Source organism: Sander vitreus, chromosome 10 (assembly GCF_031162955.1).
Source record: "Sander vitreus isolate 19-12246 chromosome 10, sanVit1, whole genome shotgun sequence".
NCBI lineage: Eukaryota > Metazoa > Chordata > Actinopteri > Perciformes > Percidae > Sander > Sander vitreus.
The window spans coordinates 25,851,858-25,865,955 of NC_135864.1; the positions used below are offsets into that span (position 1 = coordinate 25,851,858).

The 14,098-nt window shown below is 42.3% G+C and overlaps 1 long non-coding RNA gene across 1 annotated transcript in view; it reads right to left on the reverse strand.

Moving 5' to 3' along the window:
• Positions 1-8,361, reverse strand: part of LOC144524643 (uncharacterized) — a 13,342-nt gene extending 4,981 nt beyond the window's left edge. The window contains exons 1-2 of the long non-coding RNA XR_013502625.1: positions 8,005-8,361; positions 6,234-6,307 (exon numbers count right to left, since the gene is read on the reverse strand). This is a non-coding gene — a long non-coding RNA (uncharacterized LOC144524643). The remainder of the gene's footprint in view (positions 1-6,233; positions 6,308-8,004) is intronic.
• Positions 8,362-14,098: the final 5,737 nt, after the last annotated feature.

Here is a 14,098-nt window from a genome sequence, read left to right on the forward strand (position 1 = left end):
GGGTCTTCAGCTCACCAAACACAATAATCAACAGCATAAAAGGCATACAAGCAGTCAGTAAAACACATAGACGTGGTCGTATTACACATTAAAGCTAGGGTGCGTATAGTTTCTGTATTCCCCATGAGGAATTCTAAGTAATGACAACAAAACTGTCGGCACGTCTACATGACACAAGCCTTCCGTGATCACGCACCAACCCCCACCCCTCCCCCACACAGTTGCTAGTAGCCAAGGAGGACACGGATGATTGAAAATACAAGATAAACTCTTCAGAAGAGGTAAAAGTCACCGGACGACAGAATCTTCTGAACATGAGAGAAACACAGAGAGAGTTGTGTGGAGCTGATGGTCTTAATTAGCTTTGTAGCAACTCATTTGGCGACTGCTTGAATGTAACGGACGTTCATTATTATAAATGATAATAAAGTCCTCAGAGATAAGAAGATTGATATCATTTTCATGTCTCTGTGTTAAGTATGTGGAGTCAGGGTGCAGTTGGGGTTGCTCACTAATTAACACGTTGTATCTCATTGATGTGTGATCCGATCACGCTATCACACGTCTGTGCAGCCTTTCTGGCTAAAGATAATGTTGTCAGACAGATCCTCTCCCAAAATGTTCAGCTATTCTTTTAAATCATTATTTGAGAGGGAGCTCTGTTTGTTATTTGTTCCTATTCACTCAAAACAATCCATTGGTTTTAAACATGTTATACATTCCAATAATGAGCTATGGTATATGCATTTCTGAAGTGGTGGACAATGAAAATCTACTGACAAATTCTAGGGATTTTTGTTTAAATCCAGGTGAGCTTTGAGCTTGGACATTACATAAGTCAAAAAATAGATATCACTTCCTGCTTTCATTGTGTCAACTTGCACACACTGAGTTGAAATCAGTCCAGACACTCTGCACTTGGTCAGGACGAGCCAGTACAGCACTTTGTATGTGCCATAGAACAATCATTTACAAATCTGTTTAGATTTCCGGATTTCTAAATGGGGGAAACTTTAACATAAAATCCCTTTCTGCTAGTAACCAGTGACAAAAGCCTGGTTCATTGAGGGGCTCCAGAGCTGACAGGGGCCCTGGAATATCTCTTCCACGAAGTTATCATGTCAGAGGAGCTCGTGATCTGCTGTAAGGGCTCCGAAATATCAAGCAGCTGCTGGTAAAATGTAGCTTTCCTTTCTTAAGTGGAGGTAATAAAAAAAAAATGCAGGTAAAACAGAAATATGACCTATTTTAAATTGCCATCAGGTTCTGATACAATCAAAGATCCTCTATAATGTACTAAAGATAACGCATTTCAAGCATCGCCAATGGTATGAAATGGTACACACTTCCTGTCTCCTAAAGGGGGCGTGGTCTCGTTTGAAAGTGTGGTGAACATCGTGTGGATGGATGAAAAGTTATATTTGCATAATTTATTAATATGTTCTTTTGCTAACGTTAGATATTTACACAGCTAAAAGACATATTTACCATCACAGAGATTAGTTTTGTTAGGGCGTTCACGAACGTTAGCTGACGTTAGCTTCTCCGTGTTGCCAGATATCGCGAGAGTTCGGTCCTGAGACAGAAACAGGTCTCAAACTAAGTTAATTTTCTCCTTATGTGTCTGTCTGAAAAATGGCATTTTAGTGTCAGAATGTTCCTGAGATATGCGGCTTGTGGGGAATGGGTCCAATATTAACGTTGGTGACTATGGGGCGAAAGAATCGCTCATAATCTGTGATCACATTCACTTCTCCCGTTGGAATCAATACACTCGGACCTGCCGCTAGTCTCCTAAAGAGGCGTGGCCGTGGAGAAACCAACATGACACAGATACAGGAAACTACTCTGACTTGAGGCGTCTCGGTTCTAAACCGTCTCTGGTACAATTTAAGTTTAGGTTCAAAGAAGACGTAGAAACTGGTACTATATCTATATAATAATCGGATAAAGCTGACTAATGAATGATATCATGACAGTTATCGTCATGATATCATTTATCACCAAAAACTGCAGAATACTCTTATTAAAGTTGAATATGGGGAACATTACCTCCAATCTCAATATTAATTATATAGGCTTACCGATTAGGTTCCATCCTAGTGTGGTTTTTGTGATCCTTAATTTAAATCTATAAATGTATCTGTGTATCTACCAAAGCTATACAGAATTCCCTGACAGGGTCTGCTGTACGGTGTGTGTGTGTGTGTGTGTGTGTGTGTGTGTGTGTGTGTGTGTGTGTGTGTGTGTGTGCAGAGTGCAGGCAGGCCCTGCAGCAGACTGGCTGTGTGTACATGCTGTGGACAGGAAGCCACAATGGTTCCCAAACATTTTGACGCTATGGCACCCCATTACAGTGAATCATTTTACAAGCCCCCTATGTGGTACTGACTTTGGCAATTCCTAGCGGTAGTATCAGAAAGCTACTTGGGCAAACAGCTGTTTTGCTCTGGACTAAAAAGTGTTGACAATATTTTGATCGTGATGCCCACAATACATAATCTGGATTGGACAAAATGTTAGATAGCGAAAAGTAATACAATCCAGGACAACAGCAAACTAAATCAACAAGTGTTCTAAGTTTTTGATTCATGAAGTACCACGAATGAAATCCCCTCCATCCTCATTGCACATTATTCTATAGGGCAATCAAAACCTACAATTCAAGTGAGTATGGATACTTTGAAAAGGGGGACAACTGAACTGAATTCTGCTTCTCCTTTCTGTTGTTACAGTAAACAGTAAAGTCCTGCAACTTGTGGTTTTCCTACAGTCTAGGGCTCAGCCTCAGTCGTACTTTAGTTTCCTCTCACAGCTAAAGAATGATTTCACTACCAACTGTATACAGAAAGCACAGGAGGCAAATAATGCAGGGTGATGGGAGTCAGCACAGCCACTGCATAAATACCATAAATACTGCCTGATTGATTTAATACAAAATCACTCTATAATAACTCCCTTTAAAAATGTACATCAACTTAAAACCCAAACATTTCAACACTTTTCAATTGCATGCCAATAAAGCAGATTTGTGTAATTGTAATCAGAATATAATCCCTCTGCAATGGAAGGCAGTGTCACAGTGCAGACTAACAACAGGCTACCAGCCCTGAGTGGGAACGTGTGTGTGCGTGTGTGTGTGTGTGTGTGTGTGTGTGTGTGTGTGTGTGTGTGTGTGTGTGCGCGCACGCGCGTGTGAGTGTTTAGGCCGGCTGTGATAACAGTCAAAGCCAATCTCTCCTGTTAAGCCAAACATTGCCTAATATGGTCTTCTTTCTCTTTCCTCTTGGCTCTGTAAATCACACACAGGAAATCTGTCACACCAAAAGTATTGCGCACACACACACACACACACACACACACACACACACACACACACACGCACACACACACACACACACACACACACACGCGCACACACACACACACACACACAGCTGATGACGCCTGTGTAATGTGAAATTCATTTTTTCAAAACATTAAACACTTAAAGAGTCACCAAAAAAGTTAAATAGAGTCAGATGTACTACTCCCCAGACTGAAGAGCTAAACACTGTGTCAGAGTATATCTCAACAGAAACAGACCACTTACAACACATCCTAAACATGACTGTAAAAGTGGATCTTAAAATCAATTACCAAATATGGCAATTCTGAACTGTGCACTAAGTCTAACGCTAGAGCCTGATCAGGGACATGTTGGTGGTGCAGTGAAGGGCTGTAATACGGGTTTAAGGGGGGGGGCCCGGGTGCAAAAAGGTACCTTAGAGTGTCGTAAACAGCTTAGGGCAATGTTTCCCAACCTGGAGGTTGGGACCCTCTAAGGGGTCTTACAGTAAGAAAAATCAGAGGAGTCACAGGATGATTAAGGAAAAATCTATGGTAGAAATTGAAAAAACATTCTTTGGTTTACAGTAACTGCTCCCAACTCATGCCTACAGGGTGATGGACCTGCTGTCTATGGCTGATGTTGACAATAGAAAACCTCAAACGTATAAGAAGTGCAAGACAATACATACTGTTTAAATGTATTAAAACATTTGCTAGAGAAATCATTGTTGGTTACCTAAAGCAGAAGACATGCCAACACAGCTCCTTCTACACTGTTCTCATCAAGTCACTTTTGTCTTTTGTGTAGAAATCCAGTCCAAAGGAAAATGAAAGGCTAGGTAGGCCTTTCAACACAATCAATGTCAGATGTATGTCAACAGGAAAAAGGGCACAGATCTTTTTCTTATCTTCAAGAAATGCATGAGGTCTAACATTAGCTGACAGGTCACAAAGGTCGGTAAGGTAGTTTACTTTCACGTTGTGTGACCAGTCCAGACGTGATGTTTACTGTGATGGCTTACCTAACTCCAAAAGAAAACTCAAACTTGTTTTTATAGAATTTGAATAAAAATGTTTTAAAAAAAAGTCTACGTAGGGAGACTACTTCACCCAGGAGACTGCTGGTCACGTTATTTTAACTCACGTAAGTTGCGTGACAAAATTTTCCTAAACCTAACCGAGAAGTTTTGTTGCTGGCTGTGCAGGCGCACTGACCGCTCGTGTTGCTGGACATTTCGTAGTATAACACGCAAAGAATTGTGCATTACTTTCCGTAAGATGCCATACGAACCATTGTGTGACGACGTAGTCTACATAAAGCTTTACAGCTAAAGGCGTTTCAACTTTATGTAAGCCCTGTATGCAGTTACTTTTTCAAAAATGTAATAACATGCAAGGAGTAGGCCGAAAGAGCCGAAAGCAGGTGAAATGTCAGTTGAACTGCAAATGGTGAAGCAGTTGAAATTTCAGATGAAATTAAATCATTGGAGATAGTTGAAGCGTGTGCATTGTAAATCCAAAAATGTCAAACCAGACAGCTTATAGTGTCACTGGGGGCCTTGATCAAACAAGCTTTGAATGAAGAAAAAAAAAAAAAAAGACTCAAAGCTGAGTCAAGACTCGTGTATGCGTGTCTCAGAGTAGTTGTGGATTGACTCATAAAATAGAAGTGTCTCTGCTCTGATCAATGCTAAAAACACTTCTCCCTCCATCTCCTTCCTGCATTCTTCTCCTTCCACCCATTCCTTTCACCTTCCATATGCCTCTCCCCCTCTTCCTACCCCCTTTCTCTCTCTCTCTCTCCCCCTCCTTCTCCTTCTCCGATGGGAAATTGACCCTGGGAATCACGGTCTCTTGGTCCCAGAGGGGGGCTGGTGTGAGTGTGTGTGTGTGTGTGTAAGGGGTTATGTGAAAGTCCTCCTAACCCAGTGCCCCCAAGACTTCTGACCGCTCAGTAAATAAATACAGCATTTCCTCCTCTCCTCCCTCCATATATTTTCTCATATCAATCCCAGTCCCCAGCAGGACAGCAGTTCCTGTCTGCCAGGGCTTTAACACGTATTTCATTAGCTGGATCTGGGAACAGTGACCTTGATATGACGTTCTGTTACATTTTAACCTGCTCAACTCTGTCTGACTCACCAGTGAACTTGTCAATGCAAGCAGCAAAGAAGGAACTTTAAGGCCTCCTGCACACTGGTTGTGTGTGTTAACCACACACAGTGTGTTGGAAGCGTTTCCAGGCAAAATAGAATACGAAAAGATGTTTATATGTCATTTTGACACGAGTACATTTAATAAATGACGTTTGAAAGTCTCTAGGTTTTGACATAAATGCAGATATAAATGTATTTAAAAAAATAATGATAATAAATAATTATCGATTTTCAAATGTTGCACCTGTCAATACAGAACGAAATATTCGGTGGCCTATATTGCCGTCAATACTGCCGACGTTGTCTTTGCTGTAATCAAATCAGTCTATATTTATGTTTAACATGAAGTATACTACTGCTTGAGTGCAGTAAATCAATGGGAAACATACATGTGTACAGACAAGGCTAGCAGCAGCGCCGCGTCAGAGACGTTTCTGGTGTGCAAAGACGTAGAAAACGCCACGCAACAGAAACGCCACGCTCACGCCACGCAGCCAGTGTGCAGGAGGCCTAATGCTACTTAAGGGAACATTGACTGTCAGAGGAAATTAGGATTCAAGAGCATAATAAGTGACAGCCACGTTGTGCCATCAGCTACTGACAGAAACATGTTGCTATTGAAAGTATGTAACAGTGGTTGATCTCAGCTGGTTTACAGAACACATAAGTCAGAGGAAAAACTACACAAATTAAGTGTGAAAGTGTAAAAAAAAGTGTGTGTGTGTGTGTGTGTTTTGGTGCTCCTACCTGGTCTGTTTCTTGAACACCTCGAGATTGTCCTCCCTCATCTGTCTCGGAGCGTGAATACACACAGCAGTGTTCTGGGGGAACAGACATGAGTTATGTGTACACGTATGACATGTGTGTGTGTGTGTGTGTGTGTGTGTGTGTGCGTGTGCGTGTTTATGACTAGCAGTAGTTTCCTCAGTACATGTTGTTCATGGTGTAAATTTGGTCCCAGTCATTGATGCTGGCCTCCTGTGTGACATGAGGCGCTGTGTGAGATTGATGTCAGCCATACTGTGGGAGGGTTTCAACATCAGATCCTTGATCTGTTTTTCCCATTTAAGGACAGCACCGCAGACTGTCCAACACTCCCCCAGGATGCAAGCATAGATTGGATTTTTGTTTTTACACATGACCCTCGTCCCTCCAACTGAGCTGAATGTGAACAATCTTAAACAGTGGCCAACCTTTTTGACCTGTGACACCTTAAAACAAAGCATGACTTGCATGTATCTACTCTTTGTGATCAGTTCAACCACAGAATGATTTTTCCTTCTCGGGTAATAATTTCAGTTGTGAAATTTAGATTATTCACACAAAAATGCATAGGTTATAACAAATTCTGAAAAAAATAAACATTTTGTATAGCAGACATCTGTTGTTTTTTTTTTCACTTCCCCTTCCTGTTAATCATCTCATGAACCCTAAGAGTCCCAACCCCCAGGCTGGAAGCTACTACACTGATATTATGCATGCGGGTCTATGTGTGTTAGCCCTGCAAATGGATGGGTGAAGACAATGAATTTATGTTATTACCATGTAGACAAAAATGAATCCTAAGTCTATTCCAGGCCGGTTCAAGAGGAACAAGCGAAAATGGCATTTTAATATAATCCAGAGTGCTGTACAGTTAGAGTCCTGTTACTCTCTCAGTAAACACTGTTGCAGCTCATTTGGCTCAGTACCACAGTTTCAACCAAACAGGAGGAACAGAGCAGTGAGTGTGGCTTCTTCACACTGTGTGATAACAGCAATCATACATGTTTGCTGCATGTCACTCTGTGTGGAATGGGGTCTATGTCAGACTATACGATATCACTTTTGAGGCATGTCAGATTGTGCGATGAATGTCTACTGACATTAACTCCATCTATCTGAGAATACAGAAAAATAAAAAGTGTTTTTTTTCTTTTTCAAAAATGGCTTGTAGCATAGATATCTACATACAGATGTGGTATTAACATATGTCTTTGGGCGCTTAATGTTGGCATTGGCCAGCACATCTTGGCATCATTTCATGCTGTATTACCATTGGCTGTGTTATACACCTGAGTTATAGCAGAGGTCACATTTTGAGAGTTTGTTCTGATTTTCTGACACTGTCCAAATCTCTTTAGCCATCAGCAGATGTGTCTCACAGTGAGCTCGGGGACCACTGTTTTGGATTGAAGAACTATTCACTGTTTTGCTCACGATTGGTAACTTTAGTGTGGGACTGGCCAAAATCATGCAGTGTGGAGCGCCTTCAGTGGACATCAAGTCCACTTCTATTGCTACTGATTTATTGGCGTTGTAATGCTGTGTAAACATTTGTAATACATTTTCAAAAACCTTGCTTTGACAACATCAATCATGTTGACACTATGTTCTCTGACCTAAGGCAAGCACATTTCAAGTTGCTGCCTGGATGATGGAAAAGCACTTAAAAAAAACATGGTATTTTTTGTAATGTATACATGATTTATAGTAAAACTTTCAAAAACACTGGTAAGAGTAATCTGTGCGATCATACCTTATTGAGTCCTCTGCTGCAGGGCAGCTGAGGTGCTGCTGGGAACATCTGCAGCAGCTGGTAGGCTGCTTCACTGCTGGACTGATGAGCTTTCTCAAGGCTTGTCATCTCCCCTGGCAGGTTACTTGGTTTTTCTGGATGAAATGAATCGGCTGTTCTTTGACTTGTCTGTCTGCTAAAAGGCTGATTTTGCAATAGTGATGAGTTGAGGAGCAGGTTTGCCCACTGGCATCCTTCTGAAGCTTCAGTGTTTTCACAATAAGCTGAAGTTCAAATCAGACGGTAATAGGACTGCTCATCAGTGTGGGACACCCTCTGCTCTCTGTGTCTCTCTTATGAAGCAGACGGACTGCCAAGCCATGCATTCCACTGTTACCTTGTATGGTCAGTGGGGGGCGGACCTTACACCAGGGAATGCCCACTCTAAACATGACTGATTGGCTGATGTCGAGGAACCAAGAAGCCTCAACTAGTGACCTGTAGAGCCTGTCTGGGAAAGATGGAGAGACAGAGGGACAAACAGAGAGAAGAAGGGAATGAGAAAGAAGAGGGAGAAAAAGAGGGAAAGAAGGGGGAAGATTAGGAGTGGAGGAGGAGAAGGAAAAAGGAGACAGAAGCTGAGAAACAAAAGGGAGGGAGAGAGGAGGGAAGAAATGGGAAGGGAAGAGGGGGAAAAGAAGGGAAGAAAGAATTAACAGAGAATTGGAAAAAGGAGGTGTGTGTGTGCGTGTGTGTGTGTGTGTGTGTGTGTGTGTGTGTGTGTGTGTGTGTGTGTGTGTGTGGTTGGGGGGGGGGGTGGTATTTTCCTGAAAAAAAGCATTTGACAATTTTCATATTTCTTCTAAATTTGGGCTTTTTCTGCATCAGGCAGCTGACTGGACTGGGCGACAAACTGAAAATACCACGTGGAACTTATTGCACTGCTGAAAGAAGGAAGGACATACAGAAAGACAGATGGAGAGAGGGAGGGAGAGAGACAGGCAGACAGAGAGAGGGAGAGACAGAGAGAGAGAGACAGAGGGAGAGAGTCAGACAAAGTGAGGGAGGAAGGGAAGAGGGAGGGACACTCTGTGTGGAGTGCGCCTGCGCGGGTTTCCTCTGGGTGCTGCCGCTTCTTCCCACAGTTCGAAGCCATGCAGGTTAAGTTCATCTGCTTAAGTGATGACTCTAAATTACCTGTAGGGGTGAATGTAATCAAAGAAACCCTATCTCTAAGAGTTAGCCCAGCCTCATTTCGGTCGCTTGTAGCTGCAATCTCTTTCTTTTGGTGACTGCCCAACGCTCATGACCATAGGTAAGGATCAGAACATACAGTAGATGTTTTGGTGAAGAGGTCCCCACAGCGGACACTCTCCTCCCCTGGCTGGGCCTTGAGATCCTGTCGATGAATTTCATAAACAGAATAGGTGACAAGGGACAACCCTGGTGGAGGCCAACATTCACTGAAAACATGCTTGACTTTGTACTGAGTATACGGAGACAGCTCTCACTTTGGTTATACAAGGAGCGGATGGCTCGTCGCATCGACCCCGGGCCAGGTCCTCCAATTTCTCCAACATCATTGCAACAAACCGTCAAATCTGTTATCAACACTCCTCCTAGGCAACAAAGCCAAACCTCCCCCAATGGTCACATGTACACCCAATAGGTGGTGCCCTAGTCTCACATTACTAAACCTATCTCCACAGCCCTGTGGAGGAAGGTCTGGCCCCTCCACACATACACTCCTGGATAGGAAAAATAACAGTCAGGGGTTATTAGCATTTCTTTAAACCAATCACAATTCTCTTGGGCGGTGCTAAGCTCCGGACGCAGCGACGGTGGCTCTGCAAAATAGTCTCCGGAAGCAACTTGTTTTGGTGGAACATTTGTACCCCACAAAAGAAAACACCACATACAATATTAAATGAAGTTAACTGTTCACAATACAGTAACGTTAGCTATATAAATTAGCTGGATACATGGTTAAACCACATTTGCTCTTACCAGTGTAATCACGGTGTGTATTTCGTCCACAGCAATCCCACCAATCAGTCCCAAAATGTCCCAGTTAGAGAGTAAAAGCTGTCAACATATTCCTTGTAAATCTTTACAATCATTCCCCGAAAGAACCAAGCAGGCCTGCCTTGTTGCAGGGCCAAAGTTTCTTTAAAACTTGCCATTTTCAGCGTGTAACGTTAGCTTGCTAGCTTAGAGGTTCCGGTTGCTGTGCCGGCGCTGGAACTATCTAGTAAGTAAACCATCGTCGATCCAAACTAGTGGTGCCCTAACCTGCCTAAAGGATATTTACACCCCATAACACTACATAAAATGTGTTTAGCTCCCTTGCTATAGACACATCAGCACTTGACAAGGAGGAGTGGGTGGCATTGTAATGTATCATTGTTCTTAAACCTTGCCACATGCTTCTGGAGTTGCCCTCCTGGAATTGTAGTTCCACTTTCTTCCCATAGTCCCTTTTTGCCTCCTTTCCCGCTCTTCTCACATTGTAGGCTGCTGCTTTATAATTTCCCTGTTTCCAGACTGCAGTCCTAATCTGAAGGCGGCAGTCTGCGTCTCAGTTTATTTTTATTTTTTTAACTAACGAACAAGAAAGATAGTTTTGTTGTGTTAAGACAAAGTCGGTAACAGATTAAATACATGATTAAATAACGTTCAACTCCCACTAGTGAATGTGAATGTTGGCTGATAAAGATACCACAACCACTGGCCACGCAATAGGAGCAGTTTGATTTGGTGGATTATTGGGCTCTTTGATCAGCATTGAGCTGAAACAAGTGCAAATCGTCCAATAAAGGAAGCTTTTATGACAGGCATTCTATGCAAGTCATTCCGAATTAGGCTGAATCTACACCCCATTAACTTATATCTTCTCTCTGTTCCTAAGGTGCATACACCGGAGCATGCTTCTGATAGAAAACTTCAGTAACATACAGTGTCTCCGTGCCCACTATTAAAACCGTTGTCTCTTATCCAGAGGCAAGATGATCTAGCTGTCGGTGTTTTTAAACTATTTTATTGGAATATTTGGAAACATTTTATCTAATTCATTGAGTCCTTCATGTTTTGCAACCTTTATATGCTGCTACATTCTTGACCAAGACCAAGACACTTCTATAAGACATTTTTGTATATCTTTCCAGGTTAGAATAGAATAGTACTCACCAGTCAAACAGAACATTACTAAAAGCACCCCCCCCCCAGGCCTGTTAAAGTAGATGTGTGTGTGTGTGTGTGTGTGTGTGAGAGACAGAAGGGGGGCAGGTAGATTCAAACTCTCCTCTCTGTCTGGTCTGTCTCTTGTGTCTTAATAAGGTAATGTTTGGAGATGGTTCACTGTTTACAGCAGCTGACAAGACTGGGCTATTAGTGATGGCAACCAAGCATGGACAGGGACACACACACACACACACACACACACACACACACACACACACACACACACACACACACACACACACACACACACACACACACACACACACATTACCCTTTACTAGATGTACAATGAGTCCACATCAGAAGTAAATCTCCCAGTGAGTGTTTGCAGTCTTTTCCCTCATATGGAGAGGAGTCCTTCCCACTAAACTGTATAAACTAAGTAAACATCTACTGATCTGCTACATGCAAAGTAAAAAAAAACCTTTGAACTTTTTGAGAGATGGAGAAAGTAACATTTGCGGTTGTATTATTTTTAGGACAATAAAAAACCGACTGTCTGACTGGGACTTTTTGGCCCTGAACTGGGTCTTCCAGGCCAAGCTTCTTTTCTGGCTCTGTGCTGCTCCCAGGAACCTTCAGCAATGACATGCATTCAATTATGGATAGGTACATTCAGAATTTGGGGCCATGATTGGTTCTTAGATCTTCCAGTCCTTGCAAAGATGGTTGAACATGGATGCAGCTCTGGAGGGAGGACTGGACAAAAACATCCCTGGAGTTGGTTTGATTGCTCCTTAAGTTGGTAGATACACTGACGGTGCTTTGTCTCACACACTTACAGCACAATGCTCTGCCCCAACTCACGTGCCGTTTTAAAACCATGAAGCTCTAAGAGAGCAATTATCTCGACCACCACCAAAGCTACACAGTAGTCAACTAAAACTAAAAACCCTCAAGAAAAAATAAAACAAAACTTAAACCATATTGCCAAGTTAAAAAACAACTTAAAATGCAAATCATTTCAGTTTTAGATTTTTACAGAAATTGAACAGACTTGATGATGAACTTGATCATTGACGTTCCAGGAGATGGCCCTGTGTCGTAATTGCTCCACATCGGACGCTAAAGTAGCGAGAAGATTGAACAGTAAACAACATGGCCATTCCTATAGTGCTCCAGTTATGTATTTTGTATGTTTATATAGCTACATACTTCTGAGACATTATATCTGCTCCTAACAAAAGCAAACTAAAACTAAATATATAAAAACTAAATCTTTCTGAAAAACTGAAACTAAACTAAAACTAGCAAACACTCTCTGAAAACGTACTAAAACTGAACTAAAATCAAACCGAAAAGGCAAAACTGAAATAAAATAAAAACTATTATAACCTTGCTTCACAGTCCTCTAAATCTGTTATTTTGATCATAAAGAATATTAAGACATCCACATCCGGTTAAAAATACAAATAGTGATGGACATTTACTGTAAGTGCATCATGTTGTTGTAGCACTACCTATACATCACATTTGGCAGCATCACGTGGAGTTTTATCAAATAAGCCAAGTTGCAACCTTACTAATATCGGGCACCAAGAAATGAACTTAGATAACATCTCTGTGCTGTTATAGTTAAAGTCAGCAGCTGTTTTTTTATTTTTTCATTTTTTACAAACTCTCTTGATTATGTGCAGTTGACCACATAGTAAACTAATGGAAGAGGTGTTTCTTATACAAGTCTGTACATCACAGATTCAAACCATCTCAAATAATGGAGAAAAACAAAATGCTGTGATTTATTGCAAATGTAAGATGTACAGAACATGGATTTAAGAACAAAAAGAAGGCCTCTATGGATCCTCTGTCATCAACATACAGTACATCCGTCAAGTAATCACACTGACATCAAATTCTGATTGCTAACATGCATTGGTCAAAACTGAAGTCACATTGTCAAAACTCTTCATACAGTCAGCGAAACAGAAGTCTGTGTGGACATAAGACCTATTCACACAGGATTAGTATTACCTGGTGACCTCTAGTCATTTGTAATAATTACGGAGGCTGTCTGTGATCTTATGTAATCCCGTGCGAACCGGCTACGTCTGCAATTTGTCAAGTAAAAACTCCCCTGCAAATGACCTACCATGTTTCGCCGAACATCGAGGTCCTGTGATAATATTAGTCCGACATGTCTGTGATTTGACGGTGTCGTATATCATTTTTTCAAGGTTTTTGTTTCCTGTGCGCCTTTTTATCCCTCTTGCGAAGACAGATATGGGATCGCGTGGGGGGGGGGATGCGGATGCCAACTTTCATGGCTAACCTAGTCTGGACCCGGAGACCTCCGTCCCCGAGTTGAAGCGCTCCCCGCGGCTTCGTCCGAGGGCTGACGGTGATGCTGTGTGGGTGCCGCTGCGGCAGGGATAGGCTATGCGCCTTTGGTAACTTCTACCGGGCCTGGCCCAAAAGGATACGGAACCCCGACCCAAGTGCAGTGCGGCAGCCTCACCTCCAGGTACCCATCTCTCGGGGTACAGATATGTCAGTAAACTCAAGTAAAAGCAGGCTTCGCTTATCCCGTACGAATGCGCCACATGAAACTCAGATGTGGGGGGGGGTATTTCTAATGATACTAATCCCGTGCGAATAGTGCTCTAGTCTGTCCATGACGTTCCAATTCCGGGATTGCTCCGCCGCATGCATGTCTTTTTCGCCGATGTCCGTTTCCTTCCTCTCTCTTTGTGTTGGCGTTCTAAACTCCGGTGGATTTCTGAGGACTATGGTTAACTGCTCCTCAGATCTCTGCAGGGTAAATCCAGACAGCTAGCTAGACTATCTGTCCAATCTTTTGGAGTTTTCTGTTGCACGACTAAAACAACCTTTGAACGTACACACGTTCCACTAAAACAAGTTCCTTCCCGATGCTATT